We start from the raw sequence: 14,104 nt of genomic DNA on the forward strand, positions 1-14,104 counted from the left end.
TGTCTTTGGACTTTTTCAATACTTTTTTTTTAAAGACTATTATTTATACTATGGGAAAATTATAGTCTAAATCATCTGGTGGGCAGTAGGTTGGGGAAGGGAGATAATGACTAGCTGCAAATTGCCCCATGAGCTTCATGGTTGTGCAGGATTTTTAACCTTGTAATCTCTGTTCAAAAACCAGCACCCTATCTGCTACTGCATGCTGTCCTCTAGATGCACTTTATCGTTTTATTTAGATATTTTAACATTGCGGCTCAAGGCAACAATTTGTAGGCACTGGTGAATCAGTGTATTCCCAGTCCATGTCACTTTCATGTCTTCATCCATAAGTCTGTTCCATTTTGTTTACACATAAATCCATTTTAAAAAAATCACATATGTGTACAGAAATATTTTTAATACATCTAAGTATGTATTCTAAACATATTCTCTTTCAAAATAAACATATCTAAATGGACTTTCAGAATTCAAATTATTATTATTATTATTATTATTATTATTATTATTATTATTATTATTAACATATGCAAAAGTCAGTGAATAACTGAGCTCCAATCTGTACATTACTCGAAGAGGTATAGATCAAGTCAGTTATGCAAGGAGCAATCCCTCAAGCATTTTCAACCATATGTGTAAATAGTCCCTGATGTAACTCCATCCTTTTTTTTCCTTTTCTGTGACTCTAAGGCTATACACATCTATGGTTTTCCTTTTGTCACATTGCTTCTAAGCATAGCTCTCTGGGGGGTTGTTAAAAATAAGTATGGCCTCTTTGCTAAATGGAAGGATGCTCAGAAAGTATTTCTAAGTAATATTGAAATAAGAAAAAAGAAGGCTCTTATTTGTAAGTAGGAGCTACAACATACATACATATATATGTTTAGAAGTGGAAGCTAAAATTTTATAGATCAATAACATTTGAAAGTGGAAAATGTGAACTCTGGAATGTTGGGGTTAAATGAAAAGGACAAGTCAGCAAACAAGCCAGCAATGAGGGAGTCAGAGCTGAAGAATCTCTGCTCTAGTCCAACTTATACCCAAGAAGAAGATTCCATTCATTTTCAAAAATTTAGCAGGTAGAGGTATGTAATTTGCTTAAAGCTGTTTTAATGCTATTTTTTACATTGCTGAAATCCACCTTGGTGAAGGGCAGGTAATAATAATAATAATAATAATAATAATAATAATAATAATAATGTAGTTTTTAGGGAGAGCCTTGCAGATGTCCCTGGACTCCCACCACCCCTGACCACTGTTCTCTATTGTGCGGGGTTGAGAGTTTATCACATCTGGAGAATACCACATTTGCTATCCCTGTTGTGTTTGTTCACTTGTTTGTTTTGGACTGATGTAACCTTGACAGTCCCAAAGTTGTGATCTAACAGGTTTACATATTGGAGAGGCTATCTCTCGGATAAGCTGGTCAGGAGTTCTTAATGGCTTAATATACTAAAAGCAGTACTTTGCAGATACTGCTGTAGCTAATAGGAATCCAGTGCAGTTCCCTCAGCAGAAGTTTAATAAGTATGCAGCAGTGAATACCACTTAACGTCCTTGCTGCAGTGTTCTGTACCAGTTGCAGCTTCTTGACCAGTCTCAAGGGAAATCCCACATAGAGTATGCTATAGTAGTCTAATTGTGCACTTACAACTGCATGAATCACAATGCCCAAGATATTCCTGCCGAAGAAAGGGCAGAGTTGGTGTACCAACTTAAGTTAATAATAAGAGCTCCTTGCCATGGAGGTTACCTAAGCCTCCAATGACAGAGATGGATCTAAGATAACTACAAAACTATGTACCTGTTCCATCAGAGGAAGCCCAATCCAATTAAAAACAAGTAGACTACCAACACCCCAGACTTGGGAATCATTCTCCTACAAAAACCCACCAGACTGCATTTGCCAGAGTGGTATAACAGTTAATCCCTCTCCCAAGGGAGCTCTAGAAATCAAAGCTCTGTGAGACGAACAGGGGCCTCCTAACAATGCCCAGTATTCCTAACAATTCTTGGCACTGTTAACACACTACAGTTCCCAGGATTCTTTGGGGGAAGTCATGACTGTTAAAGAGAAATTATACTTCTTTAAATGCATAGTGCAGATGGGGCATTAGTATATTACAGTGATCCAAGAACAACTCAATGAGCTGGATTAGATTGAATCAAGAGTTCAGGTTAAACTGGGGTAAATCAACCACTGGCTTTTGGTATTACAATACCAAATCAGATATGTATGATTCTTGCAGTTTCTGCCTAGCCAAGCAATGAGAAGATACAAAACAACAGCAACAACATAGAGTTCCTGTAAGAGTCTGGCACATTTCTGCAACACTTTATATTAGGGTTAATCAGCTGATAAAAATCAATGCGGCTGATCATCTGATTAGCTGAACCAAATTGTAATTAGTTTGTAATTAAGATCATTTGTAAGCATACCTCATGTGTGTAATTCCTAAATTAGTTTTATATAACACGGAGCAGATTGAGATGACTTGACTGTGCTCTCTTGTGCTAATTTTCAGTTTTGCTGCTTTTAAAAATCTGTCTCAGTGCTTTCTTCTCATTTCCAAATTATATAATGGGGTTATCTAAGGCCTCCTCTATATTCTTAAAGCGAAGTCATCCCGCTCTTCAGATTGGCCCAGTGGCAGCTGGAATAAAGTCAGGGAAGTTACATAGTGTTTGTAGAAACCTTAACCGGATTTCTGGCCACCTGATTTCAGCAAGCTGGACATTTTGGTCCCTATCTATACAGGAAAAAATGTTCCGCCTCTTCAAAAAGACACTAAGAAAGTGAGATGTGATTGAAGTCAATGGGAACTGAGTCCCTTTGAAGGACATGAAACACTCTGAAACATCTCAGCCTTCAATTTAATTCCACCTGACATAAACATGATTACCTTTTTTAAAAAATTAAAGCAAATCTGTTGTTTTGTCTGTGCTCATACACTTCAATTTAAAATAATCTCTGGGGTGTTAATTCTGTGGTGTCTTGTATTCAGTCATTATATGCTTGTAGAAAATCTTATTTAGCAGAAGGCTATCTTGTAATGATTTCAACAAGAGCTTTTGCATTACACATTCATCAGTTCAATGAAAGCTCTTGATCCTTCTCCATAAAGCATGCAATCTTTGTTTAGGGACTACATACCTTTATGGAAAAGGCTACTTCCAAATGCCTCCTTCATACCTTCTCAAAGTATACGCTTGTTTTTTGGGGGGGTGCTGCTTTCCCCTTGAGGTGTGTGTGTTCAGAGCAACATCTGGAAAGGAGCACCTTTTTTGCATACACCTGTAGGTGTGCTATGTGATTGGTATACACACATACAGCATCATATAGGAATCCTGGTCATATGCAACTCCTATGCATGGATACATTCTACCATTTCTTTTCAAATGTCACTCCGAATGTGCAATCTGGCAAAGAGCTGGGCCAGCGGCACATGCAAAGTTAAAAGGGTGGGGCATGGTCCCAATCCTCTCTTCAGCCATGCAGGGCTTATCTACACTTATATTTTGCCCTACGCTTTTGATGCACAGGTCCACTCTTAAAATCTCTGCATCCAAGCATCCCCCCTTTTCTTTTTTGCCATGAGCTTTCCCCACAAAAACCTGCTCTTTAGCACACATTCGGAGCAAAGGTTTTAAGCAGATTGCTGCTTGCTCTGATTTAGCTTTAAAGAGCAGGCTTTTGTGGAAGAAGCTCTGGAGGAAACATTAAGGGCACTTAGATACAGCACTTTACAGTGTGGACCACGCCTGGAAAAAGTAGAAGAAAGGTAAGTGTGGATAAGCCATCAGTGTACACATGAGATGTTCTGAAAAGGTTTTGTCAGACTGGCATGGAAGCTTCAGACATACTAGCCTGGGATTTTCACCCTTCTTCCAGATCCTTAATACTTCCACTTGTTCTCTGGTATCTTCCTCGTCTTCCTAGACATCATTGATCAGTAGATGTCAACCTTTTCTAGGCTAGAATTCAAAGTCTGCTACATAGGATGCAGTGTTCTTCTTCCTACACTTTCCCCCTCCCTGCCCCCCAAATTTCTGCCCTCTCCTTTCTCTTTCCTTATGTGAAACACTTATTTTTTAATTTTTGCTTGTGTCCCTGGTTTGACCCACATTAGTACTTAAGACTCCTGCCAGCCTAGCAGTTCGAAAGCACGTCAAAGTGCAAGTAGATAAATACTCCGCTCCGGCGGGAAGGTAAACGGTGTTTTCGTGCACTGCTCTGGTTTGCCAGAAGCGGCTTAGTCATGCTGGCCACATGACCCAGAAGCTGTATGCCAGCTCCCTTGGCTGATAAAGCGAGATGAGCGCCACAACCCCAGAGTCGGCTACGACTGGCCCTAATGGTCAGGGGTCCCTTTACCTTTACTTTGCTTAGTACTTAAGAATATAATTAGAACCCTGTTGTATTAGATCAGAAATTCATCTAGTCCAGAACTATATTTTGCATGGTGGCCAACCAGCTCTTTGTGAGGCAATCTCACATTTGAGCTCTTTATGAGACTCAGATGGATGCCATCTGGATCTCATGCTTTGTTTACAATTTGTCAGTAAGATGTAAAACATCATCTATTGTCACCTGCCACTGCTTGGCAATTGCCCACATACAAATACATAGGGTACTGTCAGGGAACTGACATCGGAGCCAGAGGTGGAGGCAAGGCTCCCAAGCGATGCTGGAGAAGGGCCCAGCAGGGAGAGAGGGAGCTCATCGGCTGGGGAAGGAAATCAGCGTAACACCAGGGATAAAGGGGGGCAGATGGGGGAATCGGCAAGGGGGCTCCAGGACTCTTCGCCAGAGACCAGCGGGGAGAGCACGGGTCCTCCGCTACCCACACCCACCCTGCGCAGAAGACTTCCGCGCAGGGAAAGTAGGCGTAGACTTGGCGTCAAAGAACTTCTTTGCTGGAAGAAGTTCAAGAAACGCCCACTTACGGATTCTGCTAGCGACTGAACAGCCACGAAGTGAAGGGCTGTCCAGCCAGAAAAGGTTTAACCAGGCAACCTAGCCAGGAGTGGCGGCAACTAACGCACGAACAACCCCATATAACCATTACAGGTACTAAATGTAATTGCATTGTGAGAACTTTTTTCCAATTACAGTGGTACCTCAGTTTAAGAACAGCCCTGTTTACACACTATTCGGTATAAGAACTCCGCAAAACCGGAAGTAGCGTTCCAGTTAGCGAACTTTACCTCGGTCTACAAATGGAAGCAGAACAGTAGAAGGACATCTGCGGCGGGAGGCCTTATTAGGGAAAGCACGCCTCGGTTTAAGAATGGCTTTGGTTTAAGAATGGACTTCCGGAACGGATTAAGTTCGTAAACCGAGGTACCACTGTAGTTAGACATTGCTTACATCACACACTAGGTCCTTTTGCAGAGGGTGCTTTTTTCATATTGGCTCCAAACACTTCACTTGCATTCACCAAGTAATCCTTACAAAAATTCTGTAGACCAAGATGATGATTATGATGGATATACTGAAGCAAACAGTTCAGGCCTAGTAATATGGCCTCATTGTGAGTTAATGACTGAACAGAAATTTGAACTCAATATTGTTTGCTCATAGCTCATTCCGGTACATAGCCTAAGTGTAACACTATACTACTGGCTATAGTATTTCCCTTGCCTAAGACTTCTGTATACCTACATACCTACATATAAATGAGCTACTTTAAAACCTTCAATGGTATGTCATAGTAAATGTTCATCCTGAAATTACTGCGAACATATATTTAATAATCATTTATAAACCAAATTTACCCAATACTGCACTGGAAAATCCTAACATAGCCTAGCACTTGCAGCTTTCTTTACAAAATGGTGAACTTCTGTGCAAAGCCAACAATGGGTGAAAAAATAGAAAAATGTCACTCAACTCAAATAAATATCCTTGGAAAGCGATAGCAAATATGGTCACAGAGCACATTTCCTTAATTGAAAATTCAAATGATGGGTCAAGGCTAGTTTTCAATGAAACATTCAGCAATGCTGAGTGAAAAATCAATAGCTGTTTTATTATAGATTTCTTCCTCCAAGCCCCAGGCAAACACTCATTTTCCCCATCATAAGGTTTTTATATCCTTAACTCTAATGGTGAACCAGCCCTTCCATCTTTAAGCCATTCTGCACAATAGGGGCAAGATGAATGGTGTGAGACTGTGCCCTATTTAGAAAGGCTGCTGATTATATCTCTGAAAATTGCAGCTCAAAATTCAGGTTGTGCCTCAGGCCATCACACGCTGAAAGGCATCATCGCCTAGGGATGTAATAAGGTAGCGATTTCTGTTCAAACCTGTTCTTGTCATAATTAGTGCTGTTTCCATTCTGCTGCAATTCATTTCCCACCAAATACTACAATACTTGTCTAGTCGTCTGCTATTTAACATAAGCATGAGCTACATAACATGAGCTACATAAGTCACTTAACCATTTGCATAACTTAACAATCATTTCCAGATAAAGGAAATGTCAAAACCACTTTTTAAAAGTCATTAATTACGTATCATATGTGGGCTTCAAAAAGCACAATGGTGATATTAATGAATACTGGTTGTATTTGCTCGACTGATTTCCATTCCTGACCACAGATGAGTATTTGAATTGCAACAACTTCTGCTTCCTTTTCCATTTCGTAGGAATTCTTTGACATTCTTCCCCTCTCCACGAAGCAGCAACACTTATAAGGCCAAATTGCAAATGTGCAAAAGTAGTATGTAATAGAAGTAGATCAGAATGATGGCAAACGTTCATAGCACATTAACCATATGCTAATATAAAACGATGGCAAAAATCTGATATGACATTAACAAATCAAAGCAATGCCATAGTCAGTATATAGAAAATAAGCATAAATGCACATTTTAAAAAACCACATAATTCTCCATGAACTCTTGGTACATATGGTACCGTAATTTACATGGCCTATTCAATTATACACAACCTCTACACAATTGCAATGTAGCCTTCTAAGTTTCCTTTTCATGTTTGTTCATAAGTGAACTCTCATTCTTTTCTGTCCTTACATTTTAGATTTCCCTCTAGCTTTCTGAAAGACAGAGGTGACCTGAACTGTCACTTTTTAAAATTTGAAGGAGTAAGCTGCATTTAACTGACAAGGCGTAATGTAGTTGATTAGTTTCATGCATGCAAAAGAAGGGTAGATCCACACTCAGCAGGGCCTTCAAGTGTTTTTGCACTAAAAATCCCATCATCCCTGACCACTGGTCCTGGTAGCTAAAGATGATAGTTGAACAACAGCTGCAGACAACGGCAACAGTGTGGGGAATTCCTACACTGACTTGCAGCAGCTATCCAGGGTTTGAGCCAAAGAGCCTTTCCCAGCCTACCTGGATATGCTAGAGACTGAATCAGAGACCTACAAGAACACACTATAGAATAAACAATATGTTCTTCTGAGTTTATTTTAGGTTTTGAATCGGCAATTATGAAATGTATGAGCTCTCACACACTTTCTCAAGGCTTTCACACACACTTTCACACACTTACCCTTCAGATATTAAGATTATCAGTAAATTCTTATACATTGCGGGGAATATCCTACATTTTTAAAAAATATACACACACACATAATCTGGGTATTGTCACTGTATGAAAAACAGTGGGGCCTAATTTGATCAGTAGAATGTTTGGTATCTGGTGGGCGGGGCTTGTGTCTTTTCCTCTGGAATCAGCCCCTCCCTCAAGTGTGTTTTCCTTTATGTTCAGTTAAGATTGCCAGTTATGAGGGACCAACTGCCTCGTATTGTTTCCTGCCTCAGACTTGTCTCATGTTGTTGTATTTAGTTTTTCTCATTATGTTGCTTTGTTACAGTATTATTATTATGTGAGCCACTTAATCATCATAACCTCCGATAATAGAATCAGATTTTAAAGGTAAGCTGAACTAATTTCCTTCAAAATATAAGTAAAATCAGCAGGTGTTTTTTTTTTTAATAGGCATTATAAAATAGAATTCAATGTTAAAAATAAAATTACATGTTAGCAATACATGTCAATATCTGGGTAGTAGGGTTGCCTAAACATTCGTAGCAAGCACCAAAAAATGATATTGCAAAGTTAAAGGTAAAGGACCCCTGACAGTTAAGTCCAGTCGCGAAGGATTCTGGGGTTGTGGTGTTCATCTTGCTTTACTGGCCGAGGGAGCCGACATTTGTCCGCAGACAGTTTTTCCGGGTCATGTGGCCAGCATGACTAAGCCGCTTCTGGCAGAACCAGAGCAGCACACGGAAATGCCGTTTACCTTCCCGCCAGAGTGGTACCTATTTATCTACTTGCACTTTAACGTGCTTTCAAACTGCTAGATTGACAGGAGCTGGGACCGAGCAACGGGAGCTCACTCCGTCTCAGGGATTCGAACCGCCGACCTTCTGATTGGCAAGCCCTAGGCTCAGTGGTTTAGACCACAGCGCCACCTGCATCGCTGATATTGCAAAAGCCCCTTCCTAATATCAATGGGCAGCAAGTTCCAGAGCATACATGCTGCCACAACTGAATGACTGATTCCTTGATGGTGCCACTTATAAGTATCAGTTCCACAGATCAAAGCAGTCAAACAACTCTATATTGGGTAGGCATGTATGATGAGTGAGCTGCATGCATAGAACAATAGAATCATAGAATTCTATAGTTGGAAAGGACCCCAAGTGTCATCTGGTTCAACCCCCTGAAATGCAGGAATATGCAGGTAGGCCTAAACCCGTGACTTCAGCATTATCAGCACCATGCTCTAATCATCTGAGCTAAAATGGAGGTAGGTCAATATGATCCCCTGGGTGCTATCCAAACCAGCATCAAAAATCTAGATTTGAGAGGGTGGAAAACCACAGGAAAGAGGGATGTGTAACATTCTTCCAATGAATGCATTATTCACAAGCCTACAACCCCCCCCCCCAAATACTGTGAAATATATCCTACTGAAATCAATGGGCCTTACTTCCAAGTAAACATGATTAGGAACAGACTGTTAGTCTATAATCCTGACATTCCACAGCAGTCAACGAGATTTAGGTGCCCATACCCAACTGTTGGCACAAGAATTAATCTGAACACATTTTTTCTCCTGCTGGTCTGGCTGCTGTCTGGCTCAAAAAGCTTCAGGTTGATAATGTATATATTAAAAGTAAAGAGACTGTCACACACATTCAGGCATGCAGCCACAATGAGTTTGTAATTATATCCAGGAAATCCCTCTGAAGGCAGCTGGATGGTGCACTTTTTTTTTTAAGGAAAGGAGAAATTGGCCCACTTGAAATTAAATCACTACATTCTGAATATGTCCAAGAAAATATAATACAACGGCCCTGTAAGCCTTCCTCTCATATTAAATTTGCTGCTACTGGTGCCAACTGGATCAAACAAAAATTTGGAAAGGTGTACTCTAAAAGTAGCCAAATCCCATTCTCTCTTAATTACGAGGCTTGCATGTTGGGATGCTGTACTAAATCATTCTCGCCCAGATGTACTATAATTATACTGGTGAATTAGCCTTATGCTGAGTAACATCATGTACCATAGGTAATAATCAGTCCCCTGAGCTCATCCATTCTACTCATTTGCTCCCTTATGTTCATGAGAAAGGGCTATCTTTGGATTGTTAATTATTATTTTCTTTTTTCTTTTTTTAGGAAACTCCTGGTTCTCTTACAGGAAACACACACACAGTTCTTTTCAGAGCTGAGAAATAGGTAGCCAGGAGCTGTGAACATGGAGCTAGAAGTCACTGCCAATGAAGATTAGTATTTCTGGGGCAAGTTGCAACCTGAATAGGATACATCGAAACCCTTCTAGCTGAGGATAGCCAATGGTCTGGGTGGAGGAAGTCATTCTGTGATGCAGCAACCCATTACCAGCAATGACTCGCCACACATGGCACCTGCACAGAGACATTTCCCCATTTCCAACATTCTGTGAAACTTTCCCAAGATTACATCACACTCACATATGACCAAGAAATGGAGCTGGGGATGGAGCTATGCAGACAACAGAACATGAAAAATCAAGCACTATATTTGAGGATAGCATTGATACTGGCTGTTGTGTCCTAACATCAAGCAAAATTCTACTGGGCACGGTGGGGCACCAAGATATGCGGGCCAGACTTGTATCACCTTGGAGTATCCCAATGACCAACTTTCTCTGAAGAAGCTGGAGGCTGACTGCCTGCTTTTCATAACATGAACCGGGCACATTTTTAGAAGGACGGCTGCAGGAGATTTGCCAGACGGACAGGGTGCACCCATTTCTCCCACCTACTCCATTCACTATTGAAAAATGGCAAAGTGGGTGAAATTTGCAGGCCTCTTCACAGTGGCTAAAACCTGCTAAATGGCTAGCCTGGAGTTTTGTGGGTATTTGACCTGCAAATTGTAAACCTAAGAGAAGTGCCTTTAAGTAAAACAAGAACAACTTTCAAACTGCAGACAAATAGGACCAGGGCCATATATCCTAGTCACATTTAAATATGTTTTTGGGTGGGAATAGCTACAAAGGGATGAACTTCATGGGTTAAATAATTTCCTCTGATTACAAGCTAGACCTGTAACTTGTGAAATGGTTCCCCATTCTAGTATCTTCCCAAAGCACAGAGACATAATTTTCACTCTTGCAAATCTTTTATTCTCCTCCCCTCCCCCCCCAAGCGCTGGGATTGGAAAATATTGGTAAATTATTTCCCTATGATTACAAGCTAGACCTGTTAGTCACAAAGGAGTCTCCCCCCTCACCCCGCAATCCTTGCATTTACCTTTAGAGGGAGACTTGAGTTTCAAACTTAAATTATCTGAATCTTACGAATACCCTTACTATTTTTATCTAGTATAGAGGGGGAAACCAATTGGTTTCACTCTGAAAAAGTGTAACAAAACTGTAGCACACAGACACACCTCAAACTGGGCAGAATGTGACAGTCCTCAGAGACCAACTCCACCCCCCTCAATCTGCTAAGTCTTTAGGGCTCATTGGCACAAATTCCAATTACTTTATTTTGAATAGAACTGTAAACACACATGAATGATAAACAGATATGCTTACCCTATGGAAATATATGGAGCAGCCCACACATGGTATAGTTCTACTGCATGGATGAGAAAAACACCTGTGGCATCTCTGAACTAGGTCATTTATATGTGTGTGGGTGCACCCCTAATTTCAAGTCTTTGTGTATGTATTTTATAAAGAAAATATATATTGCTCCTAGCAAAAGAGATATAGACATATATTAAAACAGTCTGACATTCATCTTCTAAGCCTTTAGAATATCTCAGGGTTTCTGACACAGCACCTGTCAGAATATAAATATCAAAACTAGTGATCAAAAATTGCTTATTTTTTCAACAGAGCATTAACAATATATCATAATGGGAGGAACACTTTTATAATCAAGCATCGTATTCAGTTCAGGTGCTTTTTCTGCTACAGTGTCAGGAGCTGGAGTCAGGTGTAGGTCAGCAATAAAACACCCAAAACCAGTGGAGTTAATGCTTTATTCAAAGAAACAAAACAGCTCAGTCCTAGTGGTCACAGCAACCTGTCTCAGTAGGTTTTGCCCCAATGAAGCAATTGCGAGGACTGAAGTTCCCTGCCTTCCCACCACTCTCTAAGGCTCCCCCCCCCCAGGTTCCTTCCCCAGCAGCCTAAAGCTCCTTGTTGCTCTGCCACCTTCATTTCTTTGCATGTTCTGGAAGACTGGGGGGAGGGAGCTGGTCACAGCTGGAGGAGGAGACTCCCTGGATTCTTCAGCAGCCTGCCTCCACTCTGCCTTTTCGTCCCTCTCTGCTTCTGTCTCTGAATCTGGACTGCTCTCTGCCACAGCCTCTTCCTGCTCACTAAACCCTCTTACTGCTTCAGTTTCTGACACCTCCTCCTGCCAGTCTTCTGCATCTTCTCCATCTGACACCCCTCCCCATTGTTGTCCCACCACCGATCTCATGGCTCTGAACCTTCTTCCCCTGGGGATTCCCCAGCTGGTGCCTCTCACCACTCCTCTGCATCCTTACCTTATATCTATCTCTACGTCTACCTCTACCTCTACCTCTACCTATCTCTATCTCTATCTCTATCTATCTCTATATCTCTATATCTCTATATCATCTCTATCTCTCTCTCTATCTATCTATATCTATATCTATCTATAAATATACAGATACAGATACATTATTCTTTGGAGTTCATATTTAATTAAATAAGAGGCAATGAGTTTCTGACTTGTTACAGCTTTACTAAATATAATGTCCCCGTGATGTTTTATTTTATTTTTGTTTTAGCAATGAACGACCCTCAGAAAGCATGATGATAACCTTCCCCTCCATATTCCATGAAGTTCAATATTTGAAACGATGTCCTCAAGTGGCCCCAACTAATCACTTGGCTACATTCTCCACTTGAGCTTTTATTCTCATTTCCTGCTAGTCTGCATTATTGAAAGAATTTTAACATAACCAAGAAATTACAACTCTCACTACTTCAGTTGTCCCCAACTATCATCTAAGTTGTATAAATATTCCATGACAAAATGATACGATAAATTCACCATGAGAAAACTCAAGATTCTTCCAAAATCCTCATTCATATTGGTTCCCAAAGTTTGGCATTAATCATTTGTTGACCTTCATGCTGCACTGCAACCAGTATAGTGGATATGGTCTATCGTTCCATATTATCTTTCAAATTTTGTCCAGAGCTCTGTGCTAGAGTAGTTTGCAACTACATCAGTTATTTTAGTTTATTGTTGTCTTTTCACCACCAACACCACAAACTGACCTTCTGATGTTCCAAGGGCACTGATAAAGCACTGCAAAGAAAGCAACTTTGCTGCAACTGTTTTTCAAAAGGAGCAAAGATACAGAGACTAATATGAGCTATAAGTGACCACAACCCTTATTAATTTTAGCTTACCAGAGTTTGGGGGACCATGGGACAGAAATCCAATCATTAGACTGTCTGCTGGCCAATACTGCCCCCAGCCCTTATGCTGTGCAACCTTTAGGGAGTTGTCCAATTCTTAGGCCCACCATGGAATGGCAGACCCTCCAAGTGTCCCTATTTTCCATGGACATCTCTGATTTAGAGAAGTCATCTTGGTTTCTGATTTGATCCCAGAATGTCCCACTTTTCCTTGGGATGTCCCTATTTTCACTAGAGAATTTTTTGAGGGTATGGAATGGCTACTCCTGTGGGCCTTGCAAGCAACCTGGATGTGTGGTGGCTGATACCAGCCTTTCGCACTGGGGCTGAGGACATACTGTGGCGCTCCCAAGAGCCCCCAGTGGGGTTCCCCCAATGAAGTATGGCTTCTGCCCAACACCTGCAGCATCATACCTGGAAGAACTTTGTCAGGGATGCTAGTTCCTAGGCAATGGCTTTTCCCCTTGAAGGCTTCCATTTTTCAATAAAGAGGAGGAACCTTTGCATGTGATCTGGCCCTAAAAGCACAAAAGCCTTCAGCTATTTCTCAGATTTTTTTCTGAGGAAGTTCCTTACTTGGATCTTTTCTGCCTTGCTCTAGCCTGCTCTATCCTGTCTTTTGACCAGAATGCTCAAATGAACCCAAATAAATTGAAGATCACAGCAAAATGCACATGTTCCAATTCAAGAATGAATTTTAGAAATCTTCCTTGTTAAACGAGAATTCAAGAGGAGTGAATACAAGGCACAGGGAACCCAGGGAAGAAAGAGGAATAGCAAGGAGAAAATCCATTCATCCCCACACAAAACACATTAAATGTGAAATTTAGTTTATCAAACTGAACAAAGGCAAACTTGCCACAAATCTGTCAGCTATGAGCATGCCATCTGGGTTACTGCTGTGGCATTGATCCCAGCACCGTCCTGCATGTGGAGGTGATGACTTAACTTCAATATTCAGCCTTTGCTTTCAAGAGGAGATAGATTCAGATTTATCCTCAGTTAACAAGAAATCTACCCAATAAGCCTGTAAAGTCTGCATCAGCCCTTTCAGCCAGCACTGACAATCGTAAATCCATATAGATAATCTCTACTATCAATCAATCAAATGTGAACTAATGTTAGATATGACAGAACTGGATTTTCAGTGAGCCTGTTGGCTTTG

General features: G+C 40.8%; 1 long non-coding RNA gene across 1 annotated transcript; it reads left to right on the forward strand.

Annotated features, from left to right (window-relative positions):
- Positions 1-7,731: 7,731 nt before the first annotated feature.
- Positions 7,732-11,282, forward strand: LOC309361834. The gene is made up of 2 exons (XR_014164662.1): positions 7,732-7,813; positions 9,663-11,282. It is a non-coding gene; the product is annotated as an uncharacterized lncRNA (long non-coding RNA).
- Positions 11,283-14,104: the final 2,822 nt, after the last annotated feature.

The sequence above is a fragment of the Podarcis melisellensis genome (genome assembly GCF_964234715.1).
Source record: "Podarcis melisellensis genome assembly, chromosome: Z".
Lineage (NCBI taxonomy): Eukaryota > Metazoa > Chordata > Lepidosauria > Squamata > Lacertidae > Podarcis > Podarcis melisellensis.